At 50.9% G+C, this 17,653-nt stretch overlaps 1 protein-coding gene across 2 annotated transcripts in view; it reads right to left on the reverse strand.

The window, feature by feature from the left end:
• The window catches only part of LOC119466376 (leukotriene A-4 hydrolase-like), a 126,000-nt gene that overhangs the window by 35,402 nt on the left and 72,945 nt on the right, over positions 1-17,653 (reverse strand). The window lies entirely within an intron of this gene.

Raw genomic sequence — 17,653 nt, forward strand, 5'->3', positions numbered from 1 at the left:
GCCTTCTTTGCTGTGGCTGCGTCCCGTGTGGTTATGATGCTACGAATTTGTGGCATCCTGCAGAACTTCGTTCGGAGGTTTGAGTGCTCACGCTGGTCTGCGGAGGTGTGAAGCCTGGCTTGTGTCGAGCATGCGATATGCCAACGTATTTTGCACCGGGTTGCACAAGTGGCGACAAGTCATCAGCTAAGCGCTAGTTTTAATGCGTAACCATTTGTTGGCGAGTACCACAGGTCCATCAAGTGAAAAGTGTAATGCCATGTATCTGCACAAAAATGCGTAATTTGCGAACTTAAATGTTTAATCATAATAACATAAATGTAGATAACTGGTAGCTTTATAAGAAATAAGGAACAATTAAAAAAGATTTATCAGAGGGAATACCCATAGGGATACACAGGGCTCAATAAAAAAGGCATGGGGAAGCTTATAGTAGGGGTGAGCCAAATGAAATTTGGGAGTGGGCCAACTCCAAATTTGGATGGGGGTCAACTTAAATTTGGGGATGGCCCAGCATGCAATACGACTGTAATTTTCTCTAAGGAAATGCATAGCTTATACAGGGTGTCCCGACTATCATGCACCAAGATTTTAAAATATGCAAATGTCACGTAGCTGGACAGAACCAAGGTAATGTTGTTTGCCATCGCTTGGAGATACTCAGATTATTTTTTGCCTCCCGCCTAAGTACATAATTAAACTTAATTAATTAATCAACTTCTCAAATATCATTGGATTAAAAGTGCAAATCAGAAAATTGTAGAGCAGCATGAAAAACTCCCGATAAAGCTTTCTGTTGCTCAATATGTACTAGTACATAAAAGTGTTTTTCCGAGCGTGAAAGAAGCCGGCGAATATACGCAGTGCCTCGTGCGGCCAGTCGCGCCAAAATTTGCTATGACCAAAATTTGCTATGTGGACTGGTCAGGGGCCCATTAAGGCAGTGTTCGGAGATGTCATATGACTGTTATCAGCAATGTTTTTCAATGTCCTGAGTGAACTCTATGCTTTATATACACCACCTTTATATTTGGTGACGATGGGAAGCATAATGAGTGTAGTATGTAGTGAAATACAGCATTTCTGGCTTAATTAGCAGCGATGAAAGTCCGTACGGAACTCTTGTTTGTTCAGTATTTTATTCTACGTCAAAACAAGCCTGCTAGGTTAACAAGCACTTTTGCCGATGTGACAGCACAAGCGAACTATGATTATAATGTGTTAGCATTCTTAGAGTACTTCACGCACTCATCCGGGGACGGACGGACTGACTGACTATCTATCTATCTATCTATCTATCTATCTATCTATCTATCTATGTACAAACATTCGTTCGTACGTACGTGTGTAACTATTGCTACGAGAGACACATTCTGCCAGGGGCAGACGACAAAGACAGTTCTGTCGGGTGCTGGTGGCTGTCCACCATCTTGGCTACTGTGTCTGTGTAGTGTAAAAACAGTGTAAATAGTACCGCCTTTTGTCGTTTTACGTAAGATCATTCTAGTGGAGGTGCTGGGTAGTTCCTTGTTTCCATCACGGAGCTCTGCAACGGCCGCTTCATCACGCTTCCGACCATGCCAGTCGGTGCAGGCACATCGTCTTCAGCCCGTGCCCCTCCCGTGGCTCCCACCGACATCATTCTGCCTCCTGCTCGTGATCCTGGCGTCTTTTCCGGCCAGGATGGGGTTGACGTCGACAAATGGCTCAACCTGTACGAACGGATCAGTGACAGCTACAGGTGGGACCCGACCCTTATGCTCGCCAACATGCTTTTTTACCTCGATGGCCCACCACAGGTGTGGTTCGAGACGCACGAGGCAGACATTACAAGCTGGGACTCTTTCAAAGAGAAGATCCGCGACCTTTTCGGTGACAACTATGGCCAGCAGCATGCTGTGCGGAATGAACTTGTGACTCGTGCACAGACATCCTCCGAGTCATACGTCTCTTACATTCAGGACGTTATCGCTCTTTGCCGTCAGGTTGACGAGCACATGCCTGAGTCCGAGAGGGTTTCTCATGTGCTCAAAGGTATCGTCGACGATGCCTTTAACCTGCTCATGTATACTAACGTTGATACCGTCGACACAATCATCAAAGAGTGTCGGCGGTTTGAACACGCCAAGAGCCGCCGTATAACCCAGAGATTCACCCGGCTGCCCAATACGGCTGCAAGTTCATCGCGTGGTGCCGTTCGCCTGCCGCCCACCTGTGACCACGTTACGCGCATTGTTTGTCGCGAGATTGAAGCTGCCTGTCCTGCACCTATTCAACGACCCATGTTTACATCCCACGCCAGTGACCCAACGCAGCCATCGGTGTCCCTCATTCAAGCTGTAGTGAGGCAGGAGTTTGCCAATCTCAGCCTTCTATAGGCGTGCCCACTGACTCGTCCCGACGCTCAGTCTTTTCTCTGGACCCGCTCGACGATCCTACACCTCTCCTGTCTCCTTCCGCAATAATGCGGAATGGAGAATGCCCGACGATCAGCCCATCTGCTTCTCCTGTCATGAGGCCGGGCACATTGCTCTTTATTGCCATCGCCGTTGGACCTACTTATCTCGCCATTCCTGTATGCACCCTACTCCTTGTGGGGATGCGCGACTCTCACGCGTCCCCTGATGTTGTTTTCCCTGCATGTCTCCTGTAGTCCGGCTTCTCCGCGTGGCTAGGCCCGGCAGCGGTCATGGTGGTCGCGGCGCATTGCGAGAGATGGCACGAGTGTCGCGATGCTAGCGCCACCGAACGGCAGGGGACTTGGGCGCAAAAGGTCAAAGGCGCTTCCTCTTTGGCTGGGGATCGGCGACCAGCACGCACGAACGCTTCGCGCGTGTGCCGGCCCGCTTTGCCCGACCGTCGCGCGAGGCTTAGAGCGGGACACCGGTATGGACGAACACGGATCGTTCGAGCGCGCCACCGTTCGCGTGACTGTACACGTGAACGACTAGGCGATGGTGTCATAGTAGGAGCGAACGTACTCGCTCGCTATCGGGTCGCGGTGAGTCGGACTTCCTTGATTTGTCGCACGCCCATGTGACTGTTCTATTGGTTGTAATTCGGCTAGTGTGCATTAGTGTATGAAAGGTGCAATAAATGCCATTTTGATTGTTTGCACTACTGCGTTGTCGTTCCTTTGTCCCAAGAGCACATGTGAGACCCCACATCCTAGACGTTCAGCCGCTGGTTCCCGTACTTACTACTCGTCGTCCTCCCATGAGCCTATTCCCTCTGACGCCACTGCTCCTGTTCGCCGCTTCTCGCGCTCCCCGTTGCCCCAACGCCGCCAATCCCGCTCTCCGCAGCCTCGCTGCTTTTCCTCGCTGTCCTTCTCTGGACGCTCACCGCCGGAAAACTAGATAGTGCAGCTTATGGAGGTGAAGCTGCAATGCCGTCGTCCCCTGCAAATCCTCTGCTGATTCTCCCCACTCACCATAGCCTCCTAGAAGTCAAAGTCGACAATGTTCCTGTGACTGCCCTCATCGACACTGGCGCACACTTGTCTATTATGAGCGCCCCTTTACGCCGCCGCCTGCAGAAGATTATGACGCCGTCTACGACACAGACAATACGTGTTGCCGATGGTGGTGCTGTTCAAGTGATCGGAATGTGCACCGCCCGTGTCAGCATTGCCGGTCGTCAAACTGTCGTCCTTTTTGCCGTCCTTGCTCACTGCCCCCATGACCTTATCCTTGGCCTTGACTTTCTTTCAGCACACTCGGCCCTAATTGATTGTTCTTCTGAAACACTCTGCCTCGATCTTCCTCTTGTATCAGATGCATGTGAAACGCCCGTCAGCCGCTTAAGCCCCACAGCTTTTGTTCGCCTACCGCCTCGAGCCGTCACGTACGTGTGTTTGTCATCGACCCCACCCGTTTCCGACGGCGACTATATCGTCACACCGATTACTGACGTACGCCTGACATGCAATGTTAATGTGCCACATACCATCGCGACGTTAGCTGATAACTGTGTGTTCCTCCCGCTACTAAACTTTGGTCTGACCCCCTAAGTGTTGCCCCACAAGATGTCGCTTGCCCACCTCACCGCTAAACAGACCATGACGTCAAGGTTGTCGCCATAACTGCTCCTGTATAAGCTGAAGTTTTCCGGTCACCAAGTTCTGACAGCATTTTTTGCAAAATGATTGGATCAGACCTTTCGCCTGGCCAGGCCGACACTCTCTGCTGGGTTTTGGCCTCATACAGCGACATTTTCGACACTTGTGATCGACCCTTGGGTCAGACTAAGATTGTCACCCACTGCAGCAACACTGGCGACTCTTTGCCCATTCACCGTCGACCTTACCGTGTGTCCGCATCACAGCGCGATGTTATTCAAAAAGAAGTGGCTAAAATGCTTGCGAAGGACATCATCGATCCATCATCTAGTCCTTGGGCCTCCCCCGTCGTATTGGTAAAGAAGAAAGACGGCTCCTGGCGTTTCTGCATTGTTTATCGGCACCTCAACAATATCACCAAGAAGGACGTGTACCCTCTTCCACGTATCGATGACGCCCTCGACTGCCTCCATGGTGCCACCTTCTTTTCATCCCTGGACCTTCGATCTGGCTACTGGCAAATCGCTGTAGACGACCTGGATCGCGAGAAGACCGCCTTCGTGACCCCTGACGGCCTTTACCAATTCAAGGTCATGCCTTTCGGTCTCTGCAATGCACCAGCCACCTTTGAGAGAATGATGGACACACTGCTTCAAGGATTTAAATGGTCGACATGCCTATGTTACCTGGACGACGTGATAATTTGCTCTCCCACTTTCGCAACACACCTTGAGCGGCTTTTGACCATTCTAGCAATTTTCCGACGAGCTGGCCTCCAGCTCAATTCCTCGAAGTGCTACTTCGCTCTTCGTCAAATTACTGTGCTGGGCCACCTCGTTGACGCTTCCGGTGTCCGACCAGACCCAGCGAAGGTACGCGCTGTCACGGATTTCCTCGTTTCACGGTCTGTCCATAACGTTCGTAGTTTCGTGCGGCTGTGTTTCTACTTTCGCCGTTTTGTGAAAAACTTTGCAGTGCTCGCACGTCTACTCACTGACCTTCTCAAGCAAGACGTCCCATTTTGTTGGGGTCCTCTACAAGCTGACGCTTTCTCTGAGCTCATCACCGCCCTAACGACTCCACCTATTCTTGCCCATTTTGACCCAGCTGCTCCCACAGAAGTGCGCACAAATGCTAGTGATCACGGCATCGGTGCAGTTTTAGCCCAAAACCAATGCGGCATTGACCGTGTTATTGTGACGCAAGTCGTCTCCTTTCAAAATCTGAACGCAATTACTCGATTACGGAACGGGAATGTCCTGCCCTTGTCTGGGCAGTTTCGAAATTCTGTCTTTACTTGTAAGGCCGCCCTTTTCGTGTTGTCACTGATCATCACGCTCTCTGTTGGCTTTCCTCACTGAAGGACCCTACTGGACGACTTGGTCATTGGGCGCTCCGCCTTCAGGAGTACTCTTACTCCGTTACTTACAAGTCTGGCCGCCTCCATCTGGACGCAGACTGCTTGTCCCGCTACCCTGTTGACCAACCAGACAGATCGGAAATCGAACCTATCCCTTTGCGTTATGTCCACATCTCAGTTTCTCCAGATTGGTGACGAACAACGCCGTGATGCTTCTTTGCGATTGCTCATTGACCGGCTGGAGTCTGCACCTAACGACGCCTCACTGCGCATGTTCGTCCTCGTGAATGGCACACTTTGCCGTCGTAACGTTCAGTCCGATGGCCTTGAGCTGCTTCTCGTTGTGCCTAAACATCTGCGTTCAACGGTACTGCATGAGCTTCACGACGAACCAACTGCTGGTCACCTTGGCGTATCCCGCACGTACGACCGTGTCCGGCGCCGCTTCTTTTGGCGCGGTCTCGCCCAGTCTGTTCGACGTTACGTGACCTCTTGCGATAAATGCCAACGTCGGAAACATCCTGCCGCACCCCTTGCTGGACTGCTTCAACCACTCTCCATCCCGACTGAACCATTCTTCCGTGTTGGTTTAGACCTTCTCGGTCCTTTTCCCGAGTCAAGATCCGGCAACAACTGGGTCGCCGTTGCTATCGATTATGCGACCAGGTATGCAATCACTCGAGCGCTCCCCACCAGCACTGCTACTGACGTTGCCGATTTTTTTATCCACGCTGCTATTCTACACCATGTCGCCCCTAGCCAATTGCTCACAGATCGAGGCCGTGCATTTTTATCCCGAATAATCAAAGATCTTTTGTGCTCCTCCTCAACGCAGCACAAGTTGACCACCACCTACCATCCTCAAACAAATGGCCTCACCGAGCGCCTAAATCGCACCCTCACGGACATGCTCTCAATGTATGTTTCCTATGACCACCGTGACTGGGACCTCGCGCTGCCTTACGTGACCTTCGCCTACAATTCATCACGTCATGATACCACCGGTTATTCACCCTTTTATATGCTCTTTGGCCGTGAACCGACATTACCAATGGACACCCTACTTCTGGCTGCTGCCGCGCCGCCTAGCGAATATGCACGTGATGCCATCGCTTGTGCCGATCACGCGCGTCAGATCGCCCGCTCTAGGCTGTCGGCCTCGCAAGCGACCCAAAAGCGCCTCTATGACAGCCGGCATCACGACGTTCGCTTCTCACCCGGTGCCTTAGTTCTCCTGTGGTGTCCATTCTGTCGTGTTCGCTTGTCCGAGAAGTTGTTATCTCGGTACACGGGTCCTTACCGAATCATCCGCCAGGTCACGGACGTCACCTACGACATGGGTTCTCAAAGTGGGTTCCGCAGGCCCCTGCTCAGTGTTCCGCGAACCACTGATAAATTTTCCGTGGTCCCGCGCTCGCCAAGTGGCTAAAACGGCGAACACAAGGTGCGCTCGATCCAAAAAACTTCCATTACCTATGCCCGAGTGTCAAAGAGCACATCACAGCGGGTAACGGCAGTGTGTGAACTGCGCAATAAATCCGCAAGCAGCTTGTAGCCACCCAACCTCCGAAAACGGGCAGCGCGCCTAAGCTTTCGCACTTGAATCTCGAAGGCCATAACTTACCAACATGCGCATTTCTCCCGCTTGTAGAGAGGGTAGGTGCCGATAGAGTGCGCACTGGCGTATACGACGGAGGAATAAAAAAAAAATGTCGCAGTTTCGCCCGAAAGGCGAAGCATCGATTGCGATAGCAAATTAGTAGAGAGCTATTCGGAGTAGGGATAGTAGTTTTATCGGCTGCATAAACTTGGACACATTGGCTTACTAACTGAATTAACAATCGTAGTGTCAGCGCACACAAGCAAACATGAATAGATCACACTGAATGACCCCAGCCAACCACTGTCAAAACGCTGGCAGCAAGCGCAGGTTCGCGCGGTCTATCGCTTCAATTGAGTGGCGAATGCACAGCGCATACAAAGGTCAGAGCCGTGTGGAGATAAGAGACGGTGCAGACGACCGGCATCCCCGGGCAAAGCGCAAAGGAGAAGTTGTTGGCAGAGGAAAAGCTGCCCCCCCCCCCCCCGCCCTCTTTTCGCTTTGTTGCTTTCGCGTGGGAGATTGAGTGGCAAGATACGCCTTTGATGCCGGAGCACAGCGCCGCCCCGCCTCCCTCCCTCCCTCCCATACCCCCACGGTCTTTCGCGCGATGGTCAGGTTTGCTTTCCGCCGAGCGTTCGCCCTCCGTGATAGCGCGCATACGGCGCGTGGCGACGATTTTATCTCCCTTGGAATCTATACGGAACCTCACGGCGACGCCGACGCCGACGGCAGAAATCCGCTTGAAGTGTCCATATAATTGCTATCGCAATAAAGTAATGCGCAGAGCACCACAAATGCGCGCCACGAAAGAGCAAAAAGGGCGCCAGCGTCCAAAAACGAAGCGGCGCAGTCCGCATCGCCGCGGTCCTCAGCGGCAATCGTACGCGATACGTGACTGACAACGCCGGAATGCTTTGTGCTTATTTGTGCCCTCAAAGCTCTTATAGTTGCCTTAATCGCCGTGTGTAACACTGTGTTGGCGGCTATCCGCGTGCTTACATAAGTGCGTAGTCGTCATCTGTGATCGCGTCGATAGCCACCACAGTTTCGTCCGCAGCGGTTGTGGCAAACAGTAGTTTCGTTTTTACTCGGTGCGCGCGTCAGCTGCGTTTCTTGACAACTGCGTAGTTGCCATCCGTGATCGCGTCGATAGCGACTGCGGATTCGTCTGCACTTGTTGCAGCAAATGGTAGTTTCGTTTTGACTTGGTGCGTGCGTCGCCTGCCTTCTGAACCGCAAGGTCGCCGTCCATGATCGCGTCGATAACGGCCGCGGTTTCGTCAGCAGCGGTTGCGGCGAGCAGTAGTTGCGCTTTGACTCAGTGCAAAAATGTCAAAGATTAAGAGCACCGGCTACATCGCGAGGTACGGACGATTTGTTGGCGGCCAGCCCACTAGCGAAAAAAATAACCGGATGTGGGCGCGGTAGTGAAAAGCGTGTCTGCAGATGAAGACGTGCGCCGCGGCCGCGCTGCGAAACATGTTGCCAGGCTTTCGCCACTGCTAGCTCTAATCAGTCATGAGATAACAAGAATTGCAGTTTCCTCACTGTTTTTGTGCAAAATAGAAACAAGATTTGCTGATGCATTCAGTAAATAAAAGCGTGATGACGTAGTAAGCATTCATTTATTGTTTTCTTCATACCCTGGATAATTCGACATTAGTTTAATTAGGACATTTCGGTTAATTCGGGTTCCTTGGCGCTTCATGGAGCTTAGCAGGGTTCCCCGGAACGAACATGTTTGAGAACCCCTGACCTACGAGATTGTTCCCGTCTCTCCGACTTTGCCGCCTGCGATCGCTCCCAGTGACATAGTTCACGTCAGCAGACTGAAAGCATACACCCTCCTTCTGATGACAATGTTCGAAGTGTGCCGAGACGGCGCTTCTACCGCCGGGGGTAATGCTACGAGAGACATATTCTGCCAGGGGCAGACGACAAAGAAGACGGTTCTGTCGTGTGCTGGTGGCTGTCCACCATCTTGGCTACTGTGTCTGTGTAGTGTAAATACAGTGTAAATAGTCCCGCCTTTTGTCGTTTTACGTAACACTATTTTCCCGCCTATCTGGGTCACTGAGTAGTCCATGATTGAATGGTTAGCGCATAGGGCTGCTGTGCTGAGATAACAGGGTTCGAAACCAACCATCAGACCAACTTGGGTCACTGAGTAAATGCCAACGTGTACATTCGTGGGATCGAATCCCGGCCGCGGTGGCCGTACTATTTCGATGGAGGCGAAATGCAAAAACGCCCATGTGCTTGCATTGTAGTGCACGTTAAAGAACCCCAGGTGGTCAAAATTAATCCGGAGCCCTCTATAGGGACCGAGGTTAGGTACACTATAACAATGCATGAGTCGGCGAGCGAAAGAACAAGGAACCGTTCAGGCCGATGGCAGGAGCCGAACAAGCTATATTTTTTTTTCTTCTATTTTTCTAACCTCGCAGCCCGCAGCCCGAGCAACGAGGCACATGTGCATGCACCTGAGCGCGCCATAAATAAAAGGCGGCCGATGAAGATGGTGATGGCCGCTAGAGGGTGATACAATCTCGACCGGGTTAGAGTTACTGTATATGCTCCCTACAAGGGAGCATATACAGTAACTCTAGACCGGGTGAGGTGGATTGTCACCGCAAGAATCAGGAGACGGCGGTGAAGGCGGGCATCGTGATGATGAAAATAGAAAAGACTGTATTCACTTCATTGGTCCATGGTTTTGACTCGATCGAAGTCTCGAGCGGTTCTGCCTAACACGGGGGCCAGGACGGCCTTAAATAACCACTCGCGTTCTTGTAGTAGCCGAAGTCCCCCTTGTGGAAGTGAACTTGTGGAATCAGTGCCTTTGTCAGGTTGTCAAGTCGACGACCTCTTCCCCTTCGTGCCTTCTCCCTTCGGTGCTTGCCTTTGCGTCCGCGCAGAGCGTAAAAGTGCTGACGCTTTCTCGGAGATGAAGGTGATTATCTCAACATGGGAAAAGCACGCAGGGATGTTTCCCCCACTTGAGGAAGCCGAGTTTCCAGGAAGACGATAGCGCTTGGCGAGGTTTCCCACACTTGAGGGACCCGAGTTTCCAGGAAGACGGTAACCGCCTCTCGTCATGGGAACGCACGCGTCGATGTTTCCCACACTTGAGGGATCCGAGTTTCCAAGAAGATGATAACCGCTTCCCGTCATGGGAAAGCGCGCAGCGATGTATCCCACACAGTTGAGCTGTCGAATTCCTTGCCGATTATAACAGCCCGTCCGCTGCCACAGGAGGTCTCGAAGGGCGATTGCAGCATCCAAGCACCTTGATGAGACTGGTAGACCCCGTGCCTCTGCTTTGTTTCGCCGTTCGTTACAAAGCAGGCGAGGTGACAAATTCCGGAAATAGACCACGCCAAGCCCAAGACACAACAGAGAGCACCCAACTAATCATGAGAACCGCCAGGTTCACGCGTTCTTCACATAAAACCTTATCAGAATCATACCTGCAGCCGTCGTTCGAGATTCCCGAGAATTAAAAGAAAACTAGACTTCAGTGCGTATTTTAACCAGCATAATGCCAAATGTATATATATATATATATATATATTTGAGAAAGCCACGGTCATGGAGCGACTTAAAACACATTAAGACACAGCAGTAATGGGGTTGATCATGAATTGAAAACTGACGAACAAAACGCATCCGAGAAAAAAAAAAGAAAGGAACCAAAGAGGCCCTTTACAACATTTTGCTTCACACAGGGAAGCTACAGCTGAGGCCATCTGCATTGGCATTGTCACGTCCTTTCCTGTACCTGACATCAAAGCTATGCTCATGCAGACTAAGGCTCAAGCGTAGCAGTCTGCCATTCCTCGGGGACATATTTCTAAGCCACGTCAAAGGACAGTGGTCAGTTTCCACTAGGAACCGTGATCCTGCCAAGCAACATTGGAGCTTGTGTATTGCCCATACCAAGCAAGCGCACTCCTTTTCTGAAGTACTATAGGCCTGTTCGCGGACAGTCAGCTTCCGGCTTACGAACACTACCGGGTGTTCCTCCCCGTTTTCACTCTTCTGACTGAGCACTGCGTCCATGCCTCGATCACTAGCATCGCACTGCAGGATGAAAGAAAGATCATAAACAGGAGCTCTCAAGATCGGTTTTTCGGCTAAAGTGGCCTTTAACTTAAGAAAAGATTTGTCTTTTTGTTTGTTCCACACAAGTTTCACTGGTTCATTCTTCCGTAAACTGTCCGTGAGGGGACTTGCGATTTCTGAAAAGTTACGGACGTAATGTTGATAATAACCAGTTTGTCCCAAAAAGGAACGGACATCTGTTTTCGTCACTGGTCTTGGGTAATCGGATATGGTGGCTACTTTTATCTCAAGGGGGCGTCTGTAGCCACGTCCGACCTTGTGGCCTAAGTAGCTAACTTCCGCTTTTCCTAGTTGACATTTTTCGCGCTTGGGTCTAACCGGCCACGTGCAAACTCTCCAGCACATTCTTAAGGTGATGCAAATGATTCTCCCAAGTATGAGAGAAGACTGCGAAGTCATCCAAGTAGGGAAGTGCGTAGTCCTGCATTCCGTTCAGAACCCGGTCCATAAGTCGTGAGAAACAAAATCGAGCGTTTTTCAATCCGAAAGTGAGGACAAGAGGCCGAAAGGTACCTAGAGGGGGTGTAAAGGCGACCATAATGGCTAGCTTGCTCTGTCAGTGGTACCTGCCAGTAACCTCTGGTTAAGTCTAGCGTAGATACCTATTCAGCCCTGCTGATGGTCTCCACCCGCTCTTCCAGATTAGGAATGGGGTAATTTTGACCCTTGGTTATGGCGTTTAGTCTTCGGTAATCGATACAAGGCCTGGGGCTTTTCCCCAGAGCCTCAACGAGAATTAGCAGGGACGTGTACTCACTCTCAGAAGGTACAATTAACCCCAGCTCTAACATCCTCTGAATCTTGGTTTCCAAAATTTGCCTCTGCCTAGGTAATAACTGGTAGGGCCTGCACTGAATGGGCACGTCCGATACCAGCTTAATATCATGCTCCATCAAGCTAGTTCTACCTGGCCGATCTAAAAAACAGTCTTCAAACTCACCCACGAGCTCTCGCAGTTCGCTTCGCTGGCGTGGATTTAAATTTGGGTCTGCGCCTATGTCCGCGTAAACTTTAGAAAGTGGAAGTTCCGTTGGCGGCATCGGATAAGGAAATTCTGTTTCCACTTCTTCAGGCGTATTTAGTGTGAGATGAACTATGGCTTCACATTCTCGATATGGTTTCATTAACTTCGTGTGGTAGATCCTCAGCTCTACGCCTGCCCGTAATTTGATGGCACTGTTCGTGTCTGAGAGCTTCTCTATGACCACTGCAGGTCCTTCCCAAAGAACGTCTAGCTTGTTTTTTCTGGACGCCGTTAGCAAAAGCACCTTATCTCCTACGGTGAAAGTCCGCTTCCGAGCGTTCCTATCACAGTAAACTTTAGCTTTCATCTGGGCGGATTTCATGTTTGCCTCCACCAGCTTTTGACAAGATTGCAACCGCTCTAGCAGTTCCAATACATACTCAACAACTGTCAGATCATCTCCGCACCCTTCCCATGCCACGTGCACCATTTGAAGCGGAGATCGAAGCGACCTCCCACAAACGAGCTCGGCTGGGATGAATCCTGTGGCTTCATGCGGCATCGACCTCAAGGCAAACATAGTGGCCGCTAAGCATGCCTCCCAGTCCTTTCTTTGCTCGTAACACACACAAAGCCCACAGCACCCTTTTCAGCACGGAGTGCCATGCTTCTACACTGTTGCACTGCGGATGCCGCACTGAACGGCGGATGATGCGAATGCCGCACCTTTCTAGGAAGGTGGTAGTAAGGGCGCTGGTGAATATGCTGCCCTGATCACTCTGCAGCTCAGATGGGAAACCTAATCGGGAGAACACCGAGAGTAAGGCTTCAACTACCTCGACTGAGTTGATTTCTTTTAGGGGAACGGCCTCCAGAAACTTGGTTGCAGGGCAAATTATTGTCAAAAGGTATTTGTACCCTGAACTCGTCACAGGAAGGGGTCCCACAACATCAACTACTAAGCGTTTGAAGGGTTCAGTGATTACGGGAACTAACTTCATAGGTGCTTTCCTCTTTACGTGTGGCTTCCCCACTTTCTGACAAGCTTCGCATGTCTGGACATAATTCTCTACATCTTTGAAGCATCCCGGCCAATAAAATTCTCGCAGTAACCTGTCTTTCGTCTTCTTTATGCCTAAATGACCTGTCGAGCCGTTGCCGTGGAACAGGTTGAGGATTGGAGCTCTGTATCTTGAGGGAACAACGAGCTGATCATACTGTACTCCCTTCGTGTCTTTGTACTGTCGGTACAAAAGACCACCGCGATGCTGAAAAGTGATGTTTCTTCTGGCTATCCCCTCTTTCTCTAGTTCTTTCAGTTTGTCGAGGGATACATCGCTCTCTTGTTCTGCCGCGAATCCTTCTTTATCAACCCTCAGTAGGTCTAAAAAGCCTTCCGAATGTGGCAGTACGAAATTAGTCTCTAATTCCTCAGCTAGCCCTTGCTGCGATATTTCCACTGAGCCGGATCCCTCCTCGTTGGCGCCTTTTTTACTGCTTTCACTAGCCAGGGGCTGTGCTTCCCGAGTGTCTATGCCATGAGGCATATTTCTGGCTTCGCTGCCGTGTTTCATCTTCGCCGCGATCTCCCGAGCTTTGGAACTCGTGAGAGCTTGGACCGCATGGTCGCCAAAACTCAGACCCTTCTTTTTCAACAGCATCTTCAACGAGCGATTTGAAAATAAGTAGGGATAACGTTTGGACAGATTTTGCGATACTGCGGCTTTAGTCGGCAATAGTCCGAACGGCCCCTCAATCTTCACGTTGGCTATGGGCAAGCAAACACTATTTTCCTCAACTACCTGCCGGATCCATGCCCATTCCCCGGTGAAATCCTCAGATTTCACAAACGCGGGGTGGACAATGTCCATTGTCGCAGCTGAGTCCATAAGTACCTTACATGGCATTCCATTCACTACTATGTCGCGAAGGTAGGGTTCTAAGAGCGCCAAGTTGTCGTCGTCACCATTCACAATAGAAAAACCTATTCTAGGCTTCCGACAGTCGATCGCAAGGTGTCCAGGCTCCTGGCAACGGAAACAGACGACCGGTTTTGTAGCCTCTAATGCTCTTGCTGTTTTTTTTTTTTCATCTTTCGCTGCGCCTAAATCTTATTCTGGCCTAAATTATCGGTCAGCACGTCTTTGGTCCCACTTCCAGCTTTCTCGTTGTGAAAGGGGCGCCTGGTTTCCTCTTTGCTGAATTTAGTCAACGACCTGATGCGTGTTTTCTTGGATTCGCAATGTGCGGCGAATTCACCTGCTAGCACAGCAGCACGTTCTAAGTCGTTTTCGACCGACCTATCTTGAATCCACAGGCGCATCTCTTCGTTCAAGGACCCATAGAACTGCTCCTTGCAGATTAGCTCCGCAACCTTGTTGTGACAACCGAATGCATCTTCCCCTTTTAGCCACTCAATTAAATTGGCTTTCAGCTTATAACTGAAATCTTGAAGATTCGCCCGGTGGCCTAGTTGCCTCCAGAAAACGGCGATGGAAAGCCTCCGCTGAGAGCCGATATTTCCTTAGCAACGCAGCTTTTACTTTCTGATAGTCCTCAGACTCGTCCTTCGTTAGCCTTGCAATTACTTCAGGTTGCTCCGCCAGGAAGAACGGTCAGAATCTGTTGTGGCCACCTCTGTAGTGCCAACCCGTTTCTCTCACAGGTTCATTCAAAAGTAAAGAGAAACAAACCCATGTCATCGTTCACCTTGTACGACAGCATGAGATCCCTTATCTTCACTCCTGCTTCACCTGAACGTCTTTCATCTATTGAGAGGTTATTTGCTGATTGCCTGGCCAGATCCTGCTGCACGTCTAGTTCTTTTAGCTTTAGCTCGTGAGCTCTCTGTTCCTCTCCTTCCCTTCTTTCTGCAGCATTTTGTTCAGCTTTCTCAGCTTGTTTCTCTATCTCTTCCCATGCTTCTGAAATTTCGTCCTCAAGAGCCCCGCACTTCTCAATCACCTCAATAAGCTGCGGCTTTCTCTGACTTTTCCCGACCTCAATTCCCATCTCTTCACAAAGTAATAACAACTCTGGCTTTCTCCGTTTGCTTAAATCTGTGGAAAGACACGATGGCGTTTGGTTGCCCACATTTATTTATGCACTATCACAGACGCTGTTGCTCTTGCTGCCGTTCTTGCCGCCTTGTCGCCGTTCTACTCTCGCGCTCAGCTCGAACGTGCGGAGCAGCCGAGGTGCAACATCGTCGTCTTCTCCGCAGGGCGCGATCGAAGTTTTCCTCGGATTTCCTCTGGTAGCGCGTTAGCTGCCGTCTGCCCCAGCAGGCCTGACGCAGGTGGCGCCACTGTCGATATTGCGCCGAGCGCGATAGTGGAACGGAGGAGGAGGGAAGTGGATGGCGCTACTTTTTATCACGGTGTAAGAATAAGGAGAGGTGCTGACACTCTCCCCCCAACACGCGCGAAAGCGCCGCTCGCTCGCGTCCACATTATGTTCGGCTTGGTTGCAGCTGGTTCGGCGCCGTCGTAGAGCGCGCTGCGGTATACGGTCCCAGCCTCGGCGGGAAGGCGCGTGCTTCGCTGTCTTTGGGCGCTTTGTGCTTGCATGTGCGGCCGTGCTGTTTTGAAGGCACACATTTTGTTCACGTGCCTTTCATCATCTTGTGCTTGTGTATTGTCGCCACGGGCCCTTGACCAAGGTGGAAGCGGCCTTCTGAGAGTTGGAAATGGGTAGAAAGTGCTTCGTCACGAACTGCAATTCTGGATACCGAACCAGTGCGGAGCGTGTGCCTCTATTCAAAGCGCCGTCCGACAGCGGTCGTCTAAAGCAGTGGCGCCATGTAAATCTGAGGGCAGACCGAACTCTAATGCCTACTGACCATTTCTACACCAAGCATTTTTCAGAGGATATGATATCGACGGCATATTACTGTCATGAGTAAGACGCCGGCGGCGCCATAAAAGAAGACAAAGACGATGTGAGCGGAGCGTTCTGAACCGCGCGAGCGCGCGAGGCGCGTGAGCCGAGCCGTAATCGAGGGATGAACGGCGCTGTCTGAGGATTATCAACGTGGTTCCGGGCCAGGAAGGTCGCATCGCCAGCACCGCACTGGCGACGGGAGACTTGGGGGTCTGGCCGAGTCCGTGACGTTGGCCGTCCACGGTGTGGCCGTCGACCTCGGCAAGTTCGGGCGAGGCTCCTGGACGAGCTGCAGCTTCTCACGGCAGGACCAGGCACCCCAGAGAGGCTCCCCCTTCTGCGGCAGACCGGCACGATTGATCCTCCTCGGGACGCCACGTCAGCACTCTTGAAGGAGTTGGAACGCGTCCTGACGCTAGGCCTAGGCAGGTAGGCCTAAGCTACGGCGACCGCCGTTGCGGACGAGCCGACGAGCTCATCACCGACCGAGTATCGGCGAGCTCCCTACTGGTAAAGAGACGACGCGCCGACAACAAGGCAAAAGCGACTATAGCATCAACGAGTACACCGACTGCTGGAGAAAAGGGACCGACGAGCTTCGAACTCGGACAGACGTGCAACGACGAACGCAGCAAGGTGACTCTTTGTTTGTAGCGTCTCTGAGATAAGACAGGGTTGCCTGACTGTGAAGAGTTAGCCGCCACGGACGCGCATAGGCGCCAAGTAGAATGTTTTGCACATTAGGCTTTGTATTTTAGTTTGTATTTTTATTAGTATTCCTTCCCGTAGTGTGCTTAGATGTGCTTGATTTTTAGTTTTAGTTTTGAGTGTGCGTGTCATTAAAAAATCTGTTTGCTGTGTTGCCATACCTCTTCCCTCTCCATCTCGTCTAACACCCGCACGCCCCCGAGATCAGTGACAACGAAACACATCACAATTGGCGAGCTTGCCAGGATCCGTTCCCGGATTCTATCCAGCCCAGTCACAGACGTAGCCGCTGTAGTACAAACACGAGCAAGTAGCAAGGGCATCAAACCTTTGCCAGCATTGCAGGTTACGGCCGTGAAGGGGTTAAATATAACTGTAGAAGAATTTAGAGAATTGCAGAACAAGGATGAGTCGATAAGGAAATGTGAACAGAAGATAGGAGAACGGGTGCAAAGGAAAAGGAGTCGGACAGTAGCGGAGTTTATAAAGAAGAACAATTTATTGTACCGGAGATGTATATTTAGTTCAGGTAGGGAAGTATTACAGTTGATGGTCCCGAAGAGACTGAGGAATAAAGTATTGAAGTTAGCACATGATAGTGTAACGGCAGGTCACCAGGGAATCAAGGACACGTTACAAAAAATAACAGAAGAGTTCTTTTGGCTGGGAGTGCAGAGTGACGTGAAACGATATGTAAAAGCATGTGACGTATGCCAAAAGACGATGGCTAAGGGGAAAAACGAGGAGAAGACTGGTGTTTGTTTGGTGATTGCCGATGACAAGGACATAGGATTGACGATAGAGCCAACCAAGTGTGAGATAGGCTACAGGACTAGGGAATTTGTGGGGCACAAATTGGGAACGGGACGAGTCGAGCCCAAGGAGGATACACGAGATAAGATGCAAACAGTGGACAGGCCCCAGGCAGAGAAACAAGGTCGAGGAAGGATT

This window comes from Dermacentor silvarum, chromosome 10, assembly GCF_013339745.2.
Source record: "Dermacentor silvarum isolate Dsil-2018 chromosome 10, BIME_Dsil_1.4, whole genome shotgun sequence".
Classification (NCBI taxonomy): domain Eukaryota; kingdom Metazoa; phylum Arthropoda; class Arachnida; order Ixodida; family Ixodidae; genus Dermacentor; species Dermacentor silvarum.